The 15,081-nt window shown below is 35.7% G+C and overlaps 1 long non-coding RNA gene across 1 annotated transcript; it reads left to right on the plus strand.

The window, feature by feature from the left end:
• Window positions 1-11,717: 11,717 nt before the first annotated feature.
• LOC110864703 lies at window positions 11,718-13,084 on the plus strand. The gene is made up of 3 exons (XR_002550034.2): window positions 11,718-11,853; window positions 12,570-12,635; window positions 12,740-13,084. It is a non-coding gene; the product is annotated as an uncharacterized LOC110864703 (long non-coding RNA).
• The last annotated feature ends 1,997 nt before the right edge of the window (window positions 13,085-15,081 follow it).

Genomic DNA, 15,081 nt, shown 5'->3' on the forward strand with positions numbered 1-15,081 from the left:
CAGAACCTCGCTATTTTAGGGGGTATAATGCCCGGGTATAGTGTATACTACTCGGAAATTTAGTAAGAAAGAAAGAAATTGAGCGATCGTCGAATGAAGCCGATGCGTGCTATTTATAGGATCTGATCTGGGGTCTCTCGCGGCCCGCGTGATATATGGGCTAAGCTTACGCGGCCCGCGTCAAGGCTGGGTCAACGCGTAGCTTGGCTCAGTCATCGTATAGCTTCGACGGGTGTTGGGCCAGGTGGCGGCCCAGGGCGTTGCCAGATTTCCAGGTGCTCGCGGCCCGCATGAACTTGGGCTACCTTGCACGCGGCCCGCCTTAACTTATAGTTTTGGCGAAGTCTGGTTACATACTCGCGCGGCCCGCATAAGTTTGAGGTGAGGCCCTACGCGGCCCGCCTCAGCTTAATAATTATTGTTTTTATTTATTTATATAGTATAATCTATTTTGGGGCTCGGTTTTCACATACGGGGTGCATATAAAGACAAGTTGATATATTTAAAGATATATTAGGGTGACATAATTATTATGAGAGGTGTCGGTTTTACCGAGGGTTGTTATACAAGAGCATTGAAGTCAAGAATAATTTGATTGAGAGGATATTAGCTGCACAGCGAGAGGCTGTGTTGGAAGCTAATTATCCTAAGGAAAAGTTAGGAGTAACTGAAGAACAGTTGACTCTTAGCAAGGATGGAATCCTTAGATTAAACGGACGAATATGGGTTCCGATTTATGGAGGACTACGAGATGTTATCCTCCAGGAAGCTCATAGTTCCAAATATTCGGTCCATCCGGGAGCAGATAAAATGTATCAAGACTTAAAGGCAAACTATTGGTGGATAGGCTTGAAAAAGTCTGTAGCCGCCCATGTAGCAAAGTGCTTGACTTGTGCTCAAGTCAAAGCCGAGCACCAAAAGCCGTCTGGCTTGCTACAACAGCCTGAACTTCCTGAGTGGAAGTGGGAATGCGTAACTATGGACTTCATAACCAAGTTACCCAAAACAAGGAAAGGAAACGACACAATATGGGTCATAGTCGATAGGCTGACTAAATCAGCTCATTTCCTACCCATTAAGGAGACGTATAGCTCCGATATGTTAGCCCAACTTTATGTTGATAAGATTGTAGCCTTACACGGCATACCTGTGTCTATTATCTCCGACAGAGATACTCGATACACGTCTCATTTCTGGAAGAGTTTCCAGCAATCTTTGGGCACGCGTTTGAACTTCAGTACCGCTTACCATCCACAGACGGACGGTCAGAGTGAGCGTACTATCCAAACGTTAGAAGACATGCTTCGTGCATGTGCTATAGATTTAGGTGGTAACTGGGATAAGAACCTACCCCTAATCGAATTCTCCTACAATAATAGCTACCATACCAGCATAAAGGCTGCGCCTTTCGAGGCATTATACGGTAGGAAATGTAGATCGCCTGTTTGTTGGGCGGAAGTAGGAGAGGTCCAATTATCAGGACCAGAGATAGTTTTCCAGACAACGGACAAGATTGTCCAGATTCGGGAACGTCTCAAGGCTGCCAGAGATAGGCAGAAAAGTTACGCTGATCCGAAGCGTAAGGATTTTCACTTCGAGGTGGGTGAAAAAGTATTGCTTAAAGTATCACCCTGGAAAGGGCTGATGCGTTTCGGCAAGAAAGGCAAACTGAGTCCGAGATACATAGGACCTTTTGAGGCCATTGAACGTGTCGGGTCAGTTGCCTATAAGTTGAACTTGCCTGAAGAGCTCAATCGAATTCACAATGTGTTCCACATCTGCAATCTCAAGAAGTGCTTCGCCGATGAATCACTGGTAATCCCACACACAGATGTGCATATAGATGAGAACTTAAAGTTTGTAGAGAAGCCTTTGTCGATTGAAGATCGACAGGTGAAAAAACTTCGAAGAAAACACGTACCGATTGTAAAGGTAAAATGGGATGCTCGTAGAGGTCCCGAATATACGTGGGAAGTCGAAGCCACAATGAAAGAAAAATACCCTTATTTATTTGAGTAAATCTCGGGTCGAGATTTATTTTAAGGGGGTGAGGATGTAACACCTCGAATTTTTGTGTCCAATGATGTGTTAACACGTGTCATTTGTTTACACGTGGCATTGATATTAAATAAAGGACCAATATTGACAAACCTTGAAAGTATATAAATTCGAGGGTTATAAATATCAAACAAGGATAAATATACTGTATAGTAACCCTAAGTGGTGCTTGTACCTTCAAAACGAATAAATCATGGATCGTACGGAAGCGAAACGCGGAAGAAAGTGAGAGATTACAAGCTACAGGGGTTAACCGTGTCAACATGTTTAATTATACCTCTGAGTGACCCTTTAACGCTCCCGAGGCTTTGTAACAGTATTATACGCTCACTAGAATATACTGTATAAATTCCGCGAAGTTCCGTTTTAAAACGAGAAAGTTATGATCGAATTCGTATGAGAAGGGTTAAAAGCGTCAACAATGAAAGTTAAGGCTTTCAGAATAATTAATAAACTAACCGGGGACTTAACAATGCGGGTAAATAACACGAGGTCCCTAGTTGTAATTAACCGAGGGCCAAACCGCAAAGTTACCCCTTCAAACCCGAAAGGTCAGGTTAATAATTACAAAAGATTTCGTTATTAATTACCAGGATTTTGTCATAATTACAAAAGATTTAAAAACCCTGAAAATCTAACCTCTCGCGACCCGCGTTATGTTTTGGGTTAAGTTGAGGCGGGCCGCGAGCCACCTCTTATTCGCGTCTGATTTTTAAACATCAGGCGGCCCGCGTTAAAATGTGCCTAAACCTCCAGGCGGGCCGCGTGGGACGCCCAGATGCAGAAACTTTGGATTTTTATGCCTTTTGAACTTGTGAACGATCATTTGGACAATAAGTGCAGCATGGGTGCCCTCTACTTGCCTCCTAGCATCAGGGGCCACCTGCCCATCATCCATACTCACTCATAGGCTATTGTGTAATGATCTAAGAGCCATTTGAACACTATAAATAGACACATTGTGTGCATATGTTCACCACACCTCAAACACTCAACTACTGATCATTCTAAGAGCTCTCAAGTGTTCTTCCCTGTTCTCTAAGCAAGCCTAAGCTTCTGTAAGTCGTTTAGATCCTTTATGGTTCAATTTTACTTAGTAAAGTAGCTAAAAACCAAACCGTCGTAACTACGGTTTGACTTCAAAATAAATCCGTAATGGCTCAGTCTTATGACGGACCAAAAGTAGTTATGAGTTGGTATTCATGTGGGTAATAAACCTCTAAAAGGGTTCCCTCTGATCACCACTCTAACTAGCTCAAATGTCGAGTCAAACGAATGCTTAAAAAGTCAACAGAAAGCTATTTTTGCGATTCTTGCATAATCTGTAATATAAATGATATAAAACCTGTTTTGACACTTATAAAACATGATATTAAGTATATAAACTTGTCTAAGCTCGTTTGAATCGACCATTTGCTATATTGACCCGGTTCGGAGCCGAATGTCGCAAAAGTTTGACTTTTGCATTGACTTCAGTTCTGACCCGTTTTAGTGAGGTATAGATATGCCTTAGGACTCTCTTAGGACCAGGTTACATGATGGTATAACCCTCTGTGACCGGTTCATGGTTGTCCGAGTCTTTTACGCATTTCCGTTAATCGCCTAAAAGTTGACCGTAACGCCCTTTTTAAAAATAAAACGAGTATTTCGGACACGTGAACGGACCATAACCTTGCTTATTGAATTATAAGCATGTCCTTAAAGTTTCACGTCAATCCGAGGTCTAGAATGGGAGTCATGCTAAATAGCGCAATTAAAGTAAACTTTTGTAATAAACGGCGCAATTAGCATAACGCCTATCTAAACCAAGATTTCGTCACCAAAACTTTTACCCACTGTTGTAAAATAATATTTTTGGAATTTTAAAGATTTTTAATAATTTTTACCTTGCTCATAACCTGCGGTTATGGCTACGGTTCGGTAAATACCGAATATGCCCTTTTCGGCCAAAACTTGAGTTCTACAAGGTCTTTTGACCCGATTCCAGTTGCTACTGATTTTAAATAATAAATAAAGTATTTTAAACTTTATAAACTGATCGGGAAACTCAGATTTCCTGTAGAACTCGAAAAGCTCTTTAAAAGTCTTTAAAATGACCGAAAAACCCCTACGGGGCATAATATTAACTAAAACTCGTTACGGGCATCACGGAAAGTATCCTACTGATACCACAACCTCTTTAAGGCATATTAACTTAGGAAACAAGCGTAGGACTCTCATGGGTAACCGTTTCGCCTATTGCGCGCACGGTTCGGCTTATGGAACTAGTTTTCATAAATTAGCCGATATGGGTCAAACCATATTATTTTAACCCTAAAATCCAGAGTGTGAACTTTAAACCCATATAAATCAAGTCTCTGAACTTGTTGGGTCAGAATCACACTCCATTCTCGGTTTTCGCCTTTTCGCGCGATTAAACCATATCTGTCTTTTGAAACCAACCGGTCTAGGCTACGGCTAATATAAAGACCCGTTAGGATTCTAATAGGTTAATTAAAACCTTCGTTCCAGAATAGGAGCCCCAGTAAAAGCTATCTGTGACGTAATCCGTTAAGGAATATACTTGCAAAGGTAAATACTTTAACTTATTTTCCCTTATACGGGCTTGGGATACGGTATATTAATACCGCTTGATTGAGCATCATATCTTCCATCGCTTAGGTGGTTAATTGAATAATATGATCGGCTCATTTAAACAGTCTTGTTACTTAAAAGCCTTTGGGGGGTTAATGACCGTTGTCCCGGATATCCTTGGCATCATTTTACGAAATGGCCACGACCTCGACATCCCGGTGTAGGCGTACACCCGGTATATTATGTCGACATTATTATTATTAAAAGACGTAGCCGTTGGTTTTTACACTACGGTTTTACGCAATGTGGTGTGTCTATTAATCTTTAACCCGGACAGGATCCGGGCTACTGAACGCATAAAAGGACATGTAATTCGTTCACAAGATTTTTAATAATTTTCCCAAGTTATAAAAGAGTTTGTGCCTCGTGCATTCAAATCAATTTTAATAAACATTTTTAAATGTGTCAGTTGAACGTATTTACCAGTGTAAACTAACGTATTTTCCCCAAAAGATTAAGTGCAGGTACTACACGAAATTGGCTGGTAATAGCTTCCTAGCATCACGAATAGTCTCGCAAACTTGATGCTGTATCTGACTGAACAATACTTTATTTTATTTATGATCCCCTGTGGATACAATTCGACTTCTGTAATACACTTGATATTACATTCAAAAGGTTGAATTATATTTATCTTTATGCTTCCGCTGTGCATTCATATAATTGTGTGGTTTGACTATATTGTTGCCAACTACGTCACGGTAATCCCCCACTGGGCCCACCGGTGAGACACGTGGAAATCGGGGTGTGACACTAGTATATTAAATAAAGGGTCAACTTAGACCATGTATGTTTTAATGTAAACTAGTTTTTTTTACGTCGCGCGTTGCGGCGAAACCAAGCAAATCATAATGTAAAACAACGTGATTTGAAAATAAAGAATGTTATAGAAAGTCAAACCATTAGAATGGTGAGTTTATCATTTTTACCATTTTATGATACCAAATAAATACTTTATTTTGAGTACAACTTCATTTTTAACAAAACTTATAACATAATGTCAAGGGAAAAAATCAAGAGCAACTAAGTACTTCAGTTTTTAGAAAAAAAAATTATAAACGTAAATTATTAAAGAAATATCAAATTGTTTGATAAATTAATATATGGTAAAGGAAATATTTGGTTTTAAAAAAGAAAAAAATAAAGGGTAAATTACTTTTTGAGTCCCTGTGTTTTATGTGTTTTAACCACTTGAGTCCAAAAGCAAAAAGTTTAACGACCTGAGTCCCCTATAAGCATTTTCTTTAACCATTTGAGTCCAAATTTCTAACACTGTTAGAATTTTTTGGTTAAGTATTATTAAATGACCAAAATACCCTTATATTTAAAATAAAAATCAATAAGATCACCCACCCTATCAAATCTCAAAACCCTAAAAACCCATCTCTCCTTTTCCTAAGACCCTAGCCACCAGCATTCCTGCAACTCCTTCCGATTCTCCTCAAAAACTACGACCGATTGAACAAATCACGATGTTCCGTTGTTTGAGAACAAAAACAGTTGTGATGGTTTTGATGTTCCTCAAAAACTACACTGCAAAAGCTTTCATTTTAATGCTTTTAATGTTGTTCGATTGAAAATTCCATCTCAAACAATATTCAAGTTCGCTGATATGTTTATTCAATCTCAAAATCGACCCATGGGTCCGATGGAGAACAAAAACAGATGTGATGATTTTGGTGGATGTTGGCGACGGACAATGGTGTCAGGTGGGCGACGGGGATGGTGGTTGGGAGTGGGGAGATGGTAGTGGACGGTGATTGAAGAAAATAGGAGCGTCCCACGATGGAGAGATTCACCGGTGAGCAGTTAAACGAGGTGTGTAGGATGGTGATTAACTCACTCCGGCCACCGGTAAGTTTTCTCTTCGGCCGATCTATTCTCCATCCACTTATCGAGTGGATACGATTGCACGACTCGTTCAATGGCGTATTGATAGTTTTGGGGCTTCTTCGTACTGGAAATCTGATTCGTTTATTATTGGTAAGTGGAATTGGTAATTGGGTTTTGTTCAGTTTTGTTGTTTTGATGATTTTTGAAGTTTGTAAGTCATGAATTATAAATCTTTATTGCTAAAAGATTATGATAGTTAGGTGTTCGACGAAATGCTTGTTAAGATTTTGGTAACATTTTTTTGGTCTGATTTAAAAGACAAATTAGTGATTTGGGTTTGTAAAATTTGAAAATTAAGGCATTATTTAATGTTTCTGTTATGAATAACAAATCGTTTTTCCAAGAACTGCTAGTAATTGTTCGATGAAATGCGTGACTGAACCAAATGAACTATTTTTGCAGAAGTTCATTGTTGTGCACAGGATGCCGGAATTAGGTTTGAAATTATTTGAAGAATTCAGACTCTAGAGGGCGTTAGGTGATGGTGTGATGGTGGTGCGACGGTGACGGTGGTGGCGGTGTGGTTGAGAGAGAGATAAGGAAGAAAGACAGAGAGAGAGATGAGGAAGAGGGAGAAAGAAATCAGTGTTTGAGGTTCTCTATATATGTTAATATTAATAATAATATAATACAGGGGTATTTTAGTCTTTTAATGAAAAACTAACAGTGTTTGAAATTTGGACTCAAATAGTTAAAGAAAATGCTTATGGGGACTCAGGTCGTTAAACTTTTTGCTTTTGGACTCAACTGGTTAAAACCCCTAAAACACAGGGACTCAAAAAGTAATTTACCCAAAAATAAAATTATGTTAATAAAAGTAAATATAATAATAAACTATTATAATATATTAAATGAAAAAAATAATAAAAAGCTATATATTATTTTAAAAATAAAGTTACTGTTAATCGACCTTTGTTAACTATATATATATATATAATAATGGTAAAAATAAGCAGGCAACATAGTTAGATATCATGTCAAGAGTTAAAAGTTACTTTTGATTATAACTAGTATTAAGTAGCCCCCGCGTTGCGGCGGGGGCGAACACTAATGCCACACTACCGCCAGCGACCACCGACACTGAAGTTGCGGTGTGTTAATACGAAGAAATTAAACCGAAACGTAAAACATAGAATAAAATAACTAAGTTCATCTAGCACTCGCGCGTTACGATGAACCCGCGCCTATTTTTTCCCGTTTGACAGGTTCATCGTAATCTATATATAATATATATCATTACTACTATAAAAAACCATAATGCATACATTACAACAGCCATTGCATCAATATGTTGCAAATTATATTTATACAAGATTTTGGCTAAATTAATTAGATTATTATAAATAATAATAATTTACAAATAAAACAACACAATTTAGAATGGATCAAACTGACTGAATATGGTAAGATAATGAAACCATTATTTGATTAGAGTACAACCACTTAAACACAATTTACAACCATACATGCATACAAAACAGATTGAATTTGGTAAAGTAATGAAACCATTATTTGATTAAGGTACAACCACTTAAGCACAATTTACAACCAAACATGCATACAAATATTCCAAATTAATAGTATATAAATTTATAAATAATGTACAAATAACCAAAGAAATGGTACAACTAAAAATAGCATAAACCACAACTAAAGCCACACTTACAACTCTACATTGCACTAACATGTTGCAAAATAATAGTATATAAATATTAATATTAATATTAATAGTATATAATATAGTGCAACAATGCAAATTAATAGTACTAAACTTTAAGCAACGGGTACAACTACTAATGCAACAATATGTTGCAATAATATTAATATTAATATTAATAGTATATAATATAATACAACAATGCAAATTAATAGTACTAAACTTTAAACAATGGGTACAACTACTAATGCAACAATATGTTGCAAAATAATAGTATATAAATAAGTTAAATAAATAATAAGCAAAATAAAAAAAGGACCAAATAATTGTTAAAAAAAAAAGAAAAAAAAACTAACTTTATCAAATTTATTATTTAACTTCCTTAAGAAAAATCTATTAAAGTTTAGAGGTATAAACGTAAAAAGTTTATAAATCAAATTATTAGAGTTTAGAGGTCGTATAAATATTGTATAAAATTTAGAGTTAAAAATCTAAATTAGTTAAAAAATAAAAATAAAAATTTCATATAGCTACAAACTAAGCCGCATAGACCCATGGTGAATTAAGACTGCTCACATTTTCAAAGGCTTAAAAACCTAAATTAATTAAAAAAATAAAAATCAATAATAATATATAGCTACAGACTAAGTGACATAGACCAATGGTAAATTAAGATTGTTTACGTCTGAAAATATTTATATATAACTAGTTTTTGCCTCGCCCACGTTGCAGAGCAATAAGTCAAATATTTCTCTCTCACAACATGTATGTCTGTACAGAGGGCAAAATCGTAATTATATTTTGAACTGGAGGCGAAATCATAATTTTAAACAGAGAGCAAAATTATAATTTTGAGCTAGGGGGAAAAACATAATTTTATTTTGAAGTGTGGGCAAAAAAGTAATTTTGAGCTAAGGGCATAATCGTAATTTTGAGCTAGAGGAAAAAAACAACATTTTATTTTTAACTAGGGGCAAAAACGTTATTTTAAACGGAGGACGAAACCGTAATTTTAAACAGGGAACAAAATTAAAAAAGAGTTTTTGAACCGAGGGCAAAAGCATAATTTTGAGCTAAGGCAAAATTATAATTTTATTTTGAGATGGGGGCAAAAACGTAATTTTAAACGAAGGACGAAAGCGTAATTTTAAATTGGGAATAAAATTAAATTAAAAATGAGTTGGTCCAATAGAGAAATGACAGACAGCTAATAATTTTGAGCTAGGGGGGAAACATAATTTTATTTTGAACTGTGGAGAAGAATGTAATTTTGAGCTGAGGGCAAAAGCTTAATTTTGAGCTAGAGGAAAAAGCAACATTTTATTTTGAACTGAGGGCAAAAACGTAATTTTAAACGGAAGGCGAAACCGTAATTTTAATCTGGGAACAAAATTAAAAATGAGTTTTTGAACCGAGGGTAAAAGCGTGATTTTGAGCTAGGGGCAAAATTATAATTTTATTTTGAGCTGGGGGTAAAAACATAATTTTAAATGAAGGACGAAAGCGTAGTTTTAAACTGGGAATAAAAGTAAATAAAAATTGAGTTGGTCCAATAAGGAACTGCCTGGCACTATTCCCTAAGCTTGTAAATGTATACTTAGGGAATAGAATAGAATTAATAAACTTATAACATCTTAGAATTGCTTTAAAAAAGTCAACATGGTCTAAATTGTTTTTTAATTTTTTTTTTTGAAAGTTAACTTTTATTCACAAGCAACTCTCAATCGAGGGAAGCCCAAAACCAAAACCCAAATACATTAAATTAAAAGAACACCAATCTCTCCAAAGAATACCTCTATTTTTTGATCTATTATGGTACCAATGGGATCCTAAAACTTTTATATCTTGAAAAATATCTAGGATTTCTTTTCTTTTGTTATTAAATCTCCTATTGTTCCTGACCGACCAAATGCACCAGCAGCCTACGATGATGATACCATGGAGGGGCTTCACTGGCAGCCTTGTTCAAACCGGCATGTTCGTGAATAAGAAGCAAGTCTTGGATTGAGAAAGAAAATATAGGACTAATCTTGCACCATCGACTAATCATACACCAGATATTTTGAAGCAACAAAGCACGAGCAAAAGAGATGAGAAGCCGACTACTCTCCGTCTTCACATAGAGGGCATAACGAGTCACCATTGAAGCAATTCCGTTTAATAAGGGCATCAGACGTCGCGATCCTTCCCATCTCGGCTCTCCAAACTAAGATGTTCGACCATTTAAAAATAAAATTCCCGCTATAATCGATCTCACTTCTAAGAAAAGATTTAACTTCTTTACCGAAAAATCACTGTTCTTACCTCCGGTCCATTCCCATTTATCAAGAGTATCACATAAGGACTTATCGGACAGCAATGATTCCAACGAGTGCAGATCATCAGTCTCGAGCCGAGGAACAAGAGGCCTCGACCAAGACCAGTTACCGGAAAAAGATTTGGACACGACGTTATATCTTTCAAAAACCTTGCAATTTTTCTCAGATTCGAGAAGGAATAAAGAAGGAAACCTGTCCCTGAGAGATAAGCTGCAAGCCCACCGGTCCAGCCAAAAATTAATAGAAGTTACGTTTCCGGTCTTTCCCAAAAAATTCTGAGATAAACAAACAGCCCATATCTTCGTATTATCCATCAAAGCAATGATGTTTTTAAAAATGCCGTTAATATTTTTATTATACGGAATCGAACTCCAACAATTCCTTCTAGAGTGAATAGACACAATAACTTTCCTCCATAACCCTTTAAGATCGGTTTTGTATCTCCAAAACCATTTGGATAGAAGCGCTATGTTCACATCCGAAAGATTAGGGATTCCGATCCCACCCATCTCGATGGGTAATGAGAGACGATTCCAAGCGACCCATGGGATTTTAAAAACTTCACTGCTACTACCCCAAAGGAATCTTCTAATTATCTTTTCAAAAAACCCTTTACCACACCCACGGGAGCTTTGAAAAGCGAGAGAAAATAATTAGGAATACTTTCGAGGACAGACTTTATAAGGGTCAACCTACCACCGATGGAGAGAACCGAGGCTTTCCACAATGCGAGCCATGGGATTTTAAAAACTTCACTGGTACTACCCCAAAGGAATCTCCTAATTATCTTTTCCAAATCCTTTACCACACCCACGGGAGCTTTGAAAGTGAGAGAAAATAATTAGGAATACTTTCGAGGACAGACTTTATAATGGTCTAAATTGTTTGATATATGCCTTTTATGGTTACATTGTTATTTATTATTGACTTGTGACTTGTTTAAATATGAACCGGTCTTTTCTGAAAATTAAAATCATTAAACATGTTTAATGTTTCATAAACTAGTTTTAACATTAAAAAATTATTATTATTATTATTATTATTATTATTATTATTATTATTATTATTATTATTAGGGGAAAGTGAGTATGGGGCTGTTTCACATCTAAGGTTAGATGTAAAACCATCCAAAACTACGTAGTTTTGATAAAAAATAATTAAATCCCCTCCTTATTCTCTTCAAACAAGAAAAAAACCTAACTCTTCATCTTCTCACAGAACCAAACAAAACCTCCTCTTCATCTCACAGATCCAAACCCATGGCTTCTCCTAATTGGGATATCTCCATCTACGGTAAGTCAAACTTCTTCACTACCTATTGATGTCGTTCTTTTTCCTTCGATTTCTCCGATCATCGTACTCGGAGCAACAACTTTTTCATAAAGCTTTTGTGTTTTAAGTGCTTTTCTTTAATTCCAGTTGGTATACTTAAATTTATTAAGATTTACATCACAAAAGCTTGATCTTGTCAATTGTTACCTCCTACTTGTTGCGTAATTTGGTTGATTAGCTAATAGTGTTAGCTCGATTCCGAGTTGTAACTGAATAATCTAGATTCCTACTTGTAGATTTGTTTCGATTGGCCTATTTAGGAATTTGTATTCAGGAAGGAAATTGGTGTTTAGGAATTTGTGTTTAATGTGCTTTCTTAAAGCCCTAAATCCATGTCTCAGTATTTTTTTTTCAATATAGTAATAATCTGATGAACCTCATGTTTAGAGTTGAAAGGTTTATTATAAGATCATGACCTGACTAACTGTGTTTGGTTATGCATATTATGTGTTTGTGTAAATGTCTACATTTACCATTCCGCCTCGAAATGAAACGTCCGCCTCGTACCACTGAGGCGTACGTATAGTAACTGGCACTGAGGCGCCGCCTCATGTACGATTTATCACCGTTCTGCCTCGAGGGCGCCTCAAAACGGACGCCTCGAGTGTTCTTTTAAACTATGGTTATTATCTTATTTGTGGAGTTTGATTAACATTTTTTTTTGTTTTTTTTTCTAGGGACAAATGACCATAACAACTTCCATGTATGTTGAAAAGTGAAGAGTTATATTTGTAATTGACCCGGTAAGGTTCTTACATATATTAAACTTAAAAGATAGTAAAAAAAGATTAATGTTTCTTTCCAAATTGTCTGAAATGGTCTGGATCTTCTAAACTTTTTTTTGCAGATCCTTATATGGCATTATCAGAAGGCGGCACTTGCTGGCCAAAACTATTTGAATGGGGTCTCGCCTATAGTGAATTTTTTTTTGCCATGTCTTCTAGTGCCTCTTGAGTATGAATATTTTCAATTAGATGGGGAAAATTTTGGACGCGGCTCTGGACGATATATCAACATACACCTATTGTAGGGCTGCTGATATGAATGGCTGCTCACTTTTCATGATAATATACGTTGTGCACTTTGTTTAGTTAGGTGATTTTCATGTAATTAGTATCGTTGACCATTATAGATAGTAATTTGTAATGTGATATGGCTATTTAATAGAAATTTATCCACTAACCATTTCCCATCTTTAGTTTTCGAAATCCGAATAAACGCTTCACATCCGGTCCTTAAATCTCTACGGCGTTTCTTAATATTTCCTTTAGAACTATTACAATTCATGTCCGTAAAACCTTGTTTGTTGCATACATATTTCTTTCGATAAGGCTCATTTGTTGTCTTATTTTTAAATGCCGAAGAAATACGTATTCCAAATCCATGTAAAAATGCATAGCGATTGTAAAAGTCATATGCATCATTGGGGGTATCAAAAACCTTTCCTATTACATCATTAGCTGCTTCTTTCTCCAACTCAAAATCCATGTCTTTATCATTTCTTTTCTCTAATTCTGTATCATTTATTTGCTCTGTTTCTCTGCATAATTACTTGTCTCTATTGTTGCATCATTTACTTTCTCTTTCTCAGCACAGTTTCTTTTCTCTATTGTTGCATCATTTATTTCAACATCTGAGCCACTATTGTTGACCAAATATCCATTTGCATCAATATCCTCAATTAAATGTGTTTTGAAATCCATTGGGTTAGACGATTCCTATATGAAAAGAATTAAAACTCAATATTTCAAATCAACCAATTGAATTGCAAGCAAGTAATCGTAGAAAATATGAATAAGAACAATTTGTTTAGAGATTCAAGTATTACCTCCATGATTGACCAATCAGATAAAGAATTTAAAACTAGTGGGTTCGTATTAAAATACTCAATGGATATTAGTTTTAGGTCGACTGGATTTGGGGGAGAAAAACGAATGAACAGAGGAATTTGCTAGAGATGAAGTTAGGGTTCCAAATAGAAAAGATTTTAGAATATTTTATGTATATATTTTTTAGGAATAAGGAGGGGATTTAATTCTTTTTTATCAAAACTACGTAGTTTTGGATGGTTTTACATCTAACCTTAGATGTGAAACAGCTCCATACTCATTTTCCCCTTATTATTATTATTATTATTATTATTATTATTATTATTATTATTATTATTATTATTATTATTATTATTATTATTATTATTATTTTAGTAAAGAGATGGGATAAACAAGTGTTTGTGAGGCCCAATGATAAAAGTTGCATGTGATATGATTAGAAGTGTTATTAAAAAAGAAGTGTCATTAAAATTTGTGGTTAATGAAATAAACTAATAAGAGGTTAACACACCAAATTCAATGTATATCCTCCCAATATCCAACAAAAAATGTGTAATCTTGACACGTTACGTATACATATATTATTTCATAGTGTTAATTACATGTAACTAGTTAGATTTTCTACCCGCGCTTTGCGGCGGGGACCCAATGACTGCAAAACGTGTGTCAGCAACGGCAAGCAGATACCGAATATTAATACATAAATAAAAATAAAGTGGTAAGGATAGTCACTTCGTCCTAAAATACGATTTTAAATAACCTAATATATAATAATAGGACCCATACGTTCTACACGTTGGAAATTCGGTTGTTTTCAGTTCAATTATTACAGCGCTAACACGTTAAAATATGGATGAGCTCGGTACCGGTAACGGCACCGAAAGTACCGATCCGGAAAATCATCAAAATTAGGTACCGGCACTGAAAATGCTCGGTATAATACGGCATGGTATTTGAAAGTAAAAATCAATAAATACAGGTATAGTGCTAGACCGGTGTCGAACCGAAAGTAACGATTCTGAAAACGCCAAAAGGTGGGTACCAAATTGGTACCGAAAATGATTTGGTATAGTAAATTTGGTACTGATACGATATCGGTTTGATTACAGGATTTGATACGATTTGCTAATCAATAATCTAAATATACAAGTTAATTTTACATGCTACAATTCACTCAGTACAGAAAAAGACAAAAAAGAAAGCAAAATAAGTTGTTGTGTATATAAAACCTCAATCAAACGAAATACAGTTTACTTACTGTGTGTATGAAAAATAATCTAAACGGTGCAATTACTTGCATTGCTATGTTGCTACATGATTTGATGAGCTCGGTACCAACCGGTACTGAAAATACCGTTAC

This window comes from Helianthus annuus, chromosome 6 (assembly GCF_002127325.2).
Source record: "Helianthus annuus cultivar XRQ/B chromosome 6, HanXRQr2.0-SUNRISE, whole genome shotgun sequence".
In the NCBI taxonomy this organism is placed as follows: domain Eukaryota; kingdom Viridiplantae; phylum Streptophyta; class Magnoliopsida; order Asterales; family Asteraceae; genus Helianthus; species Helianthus annuus.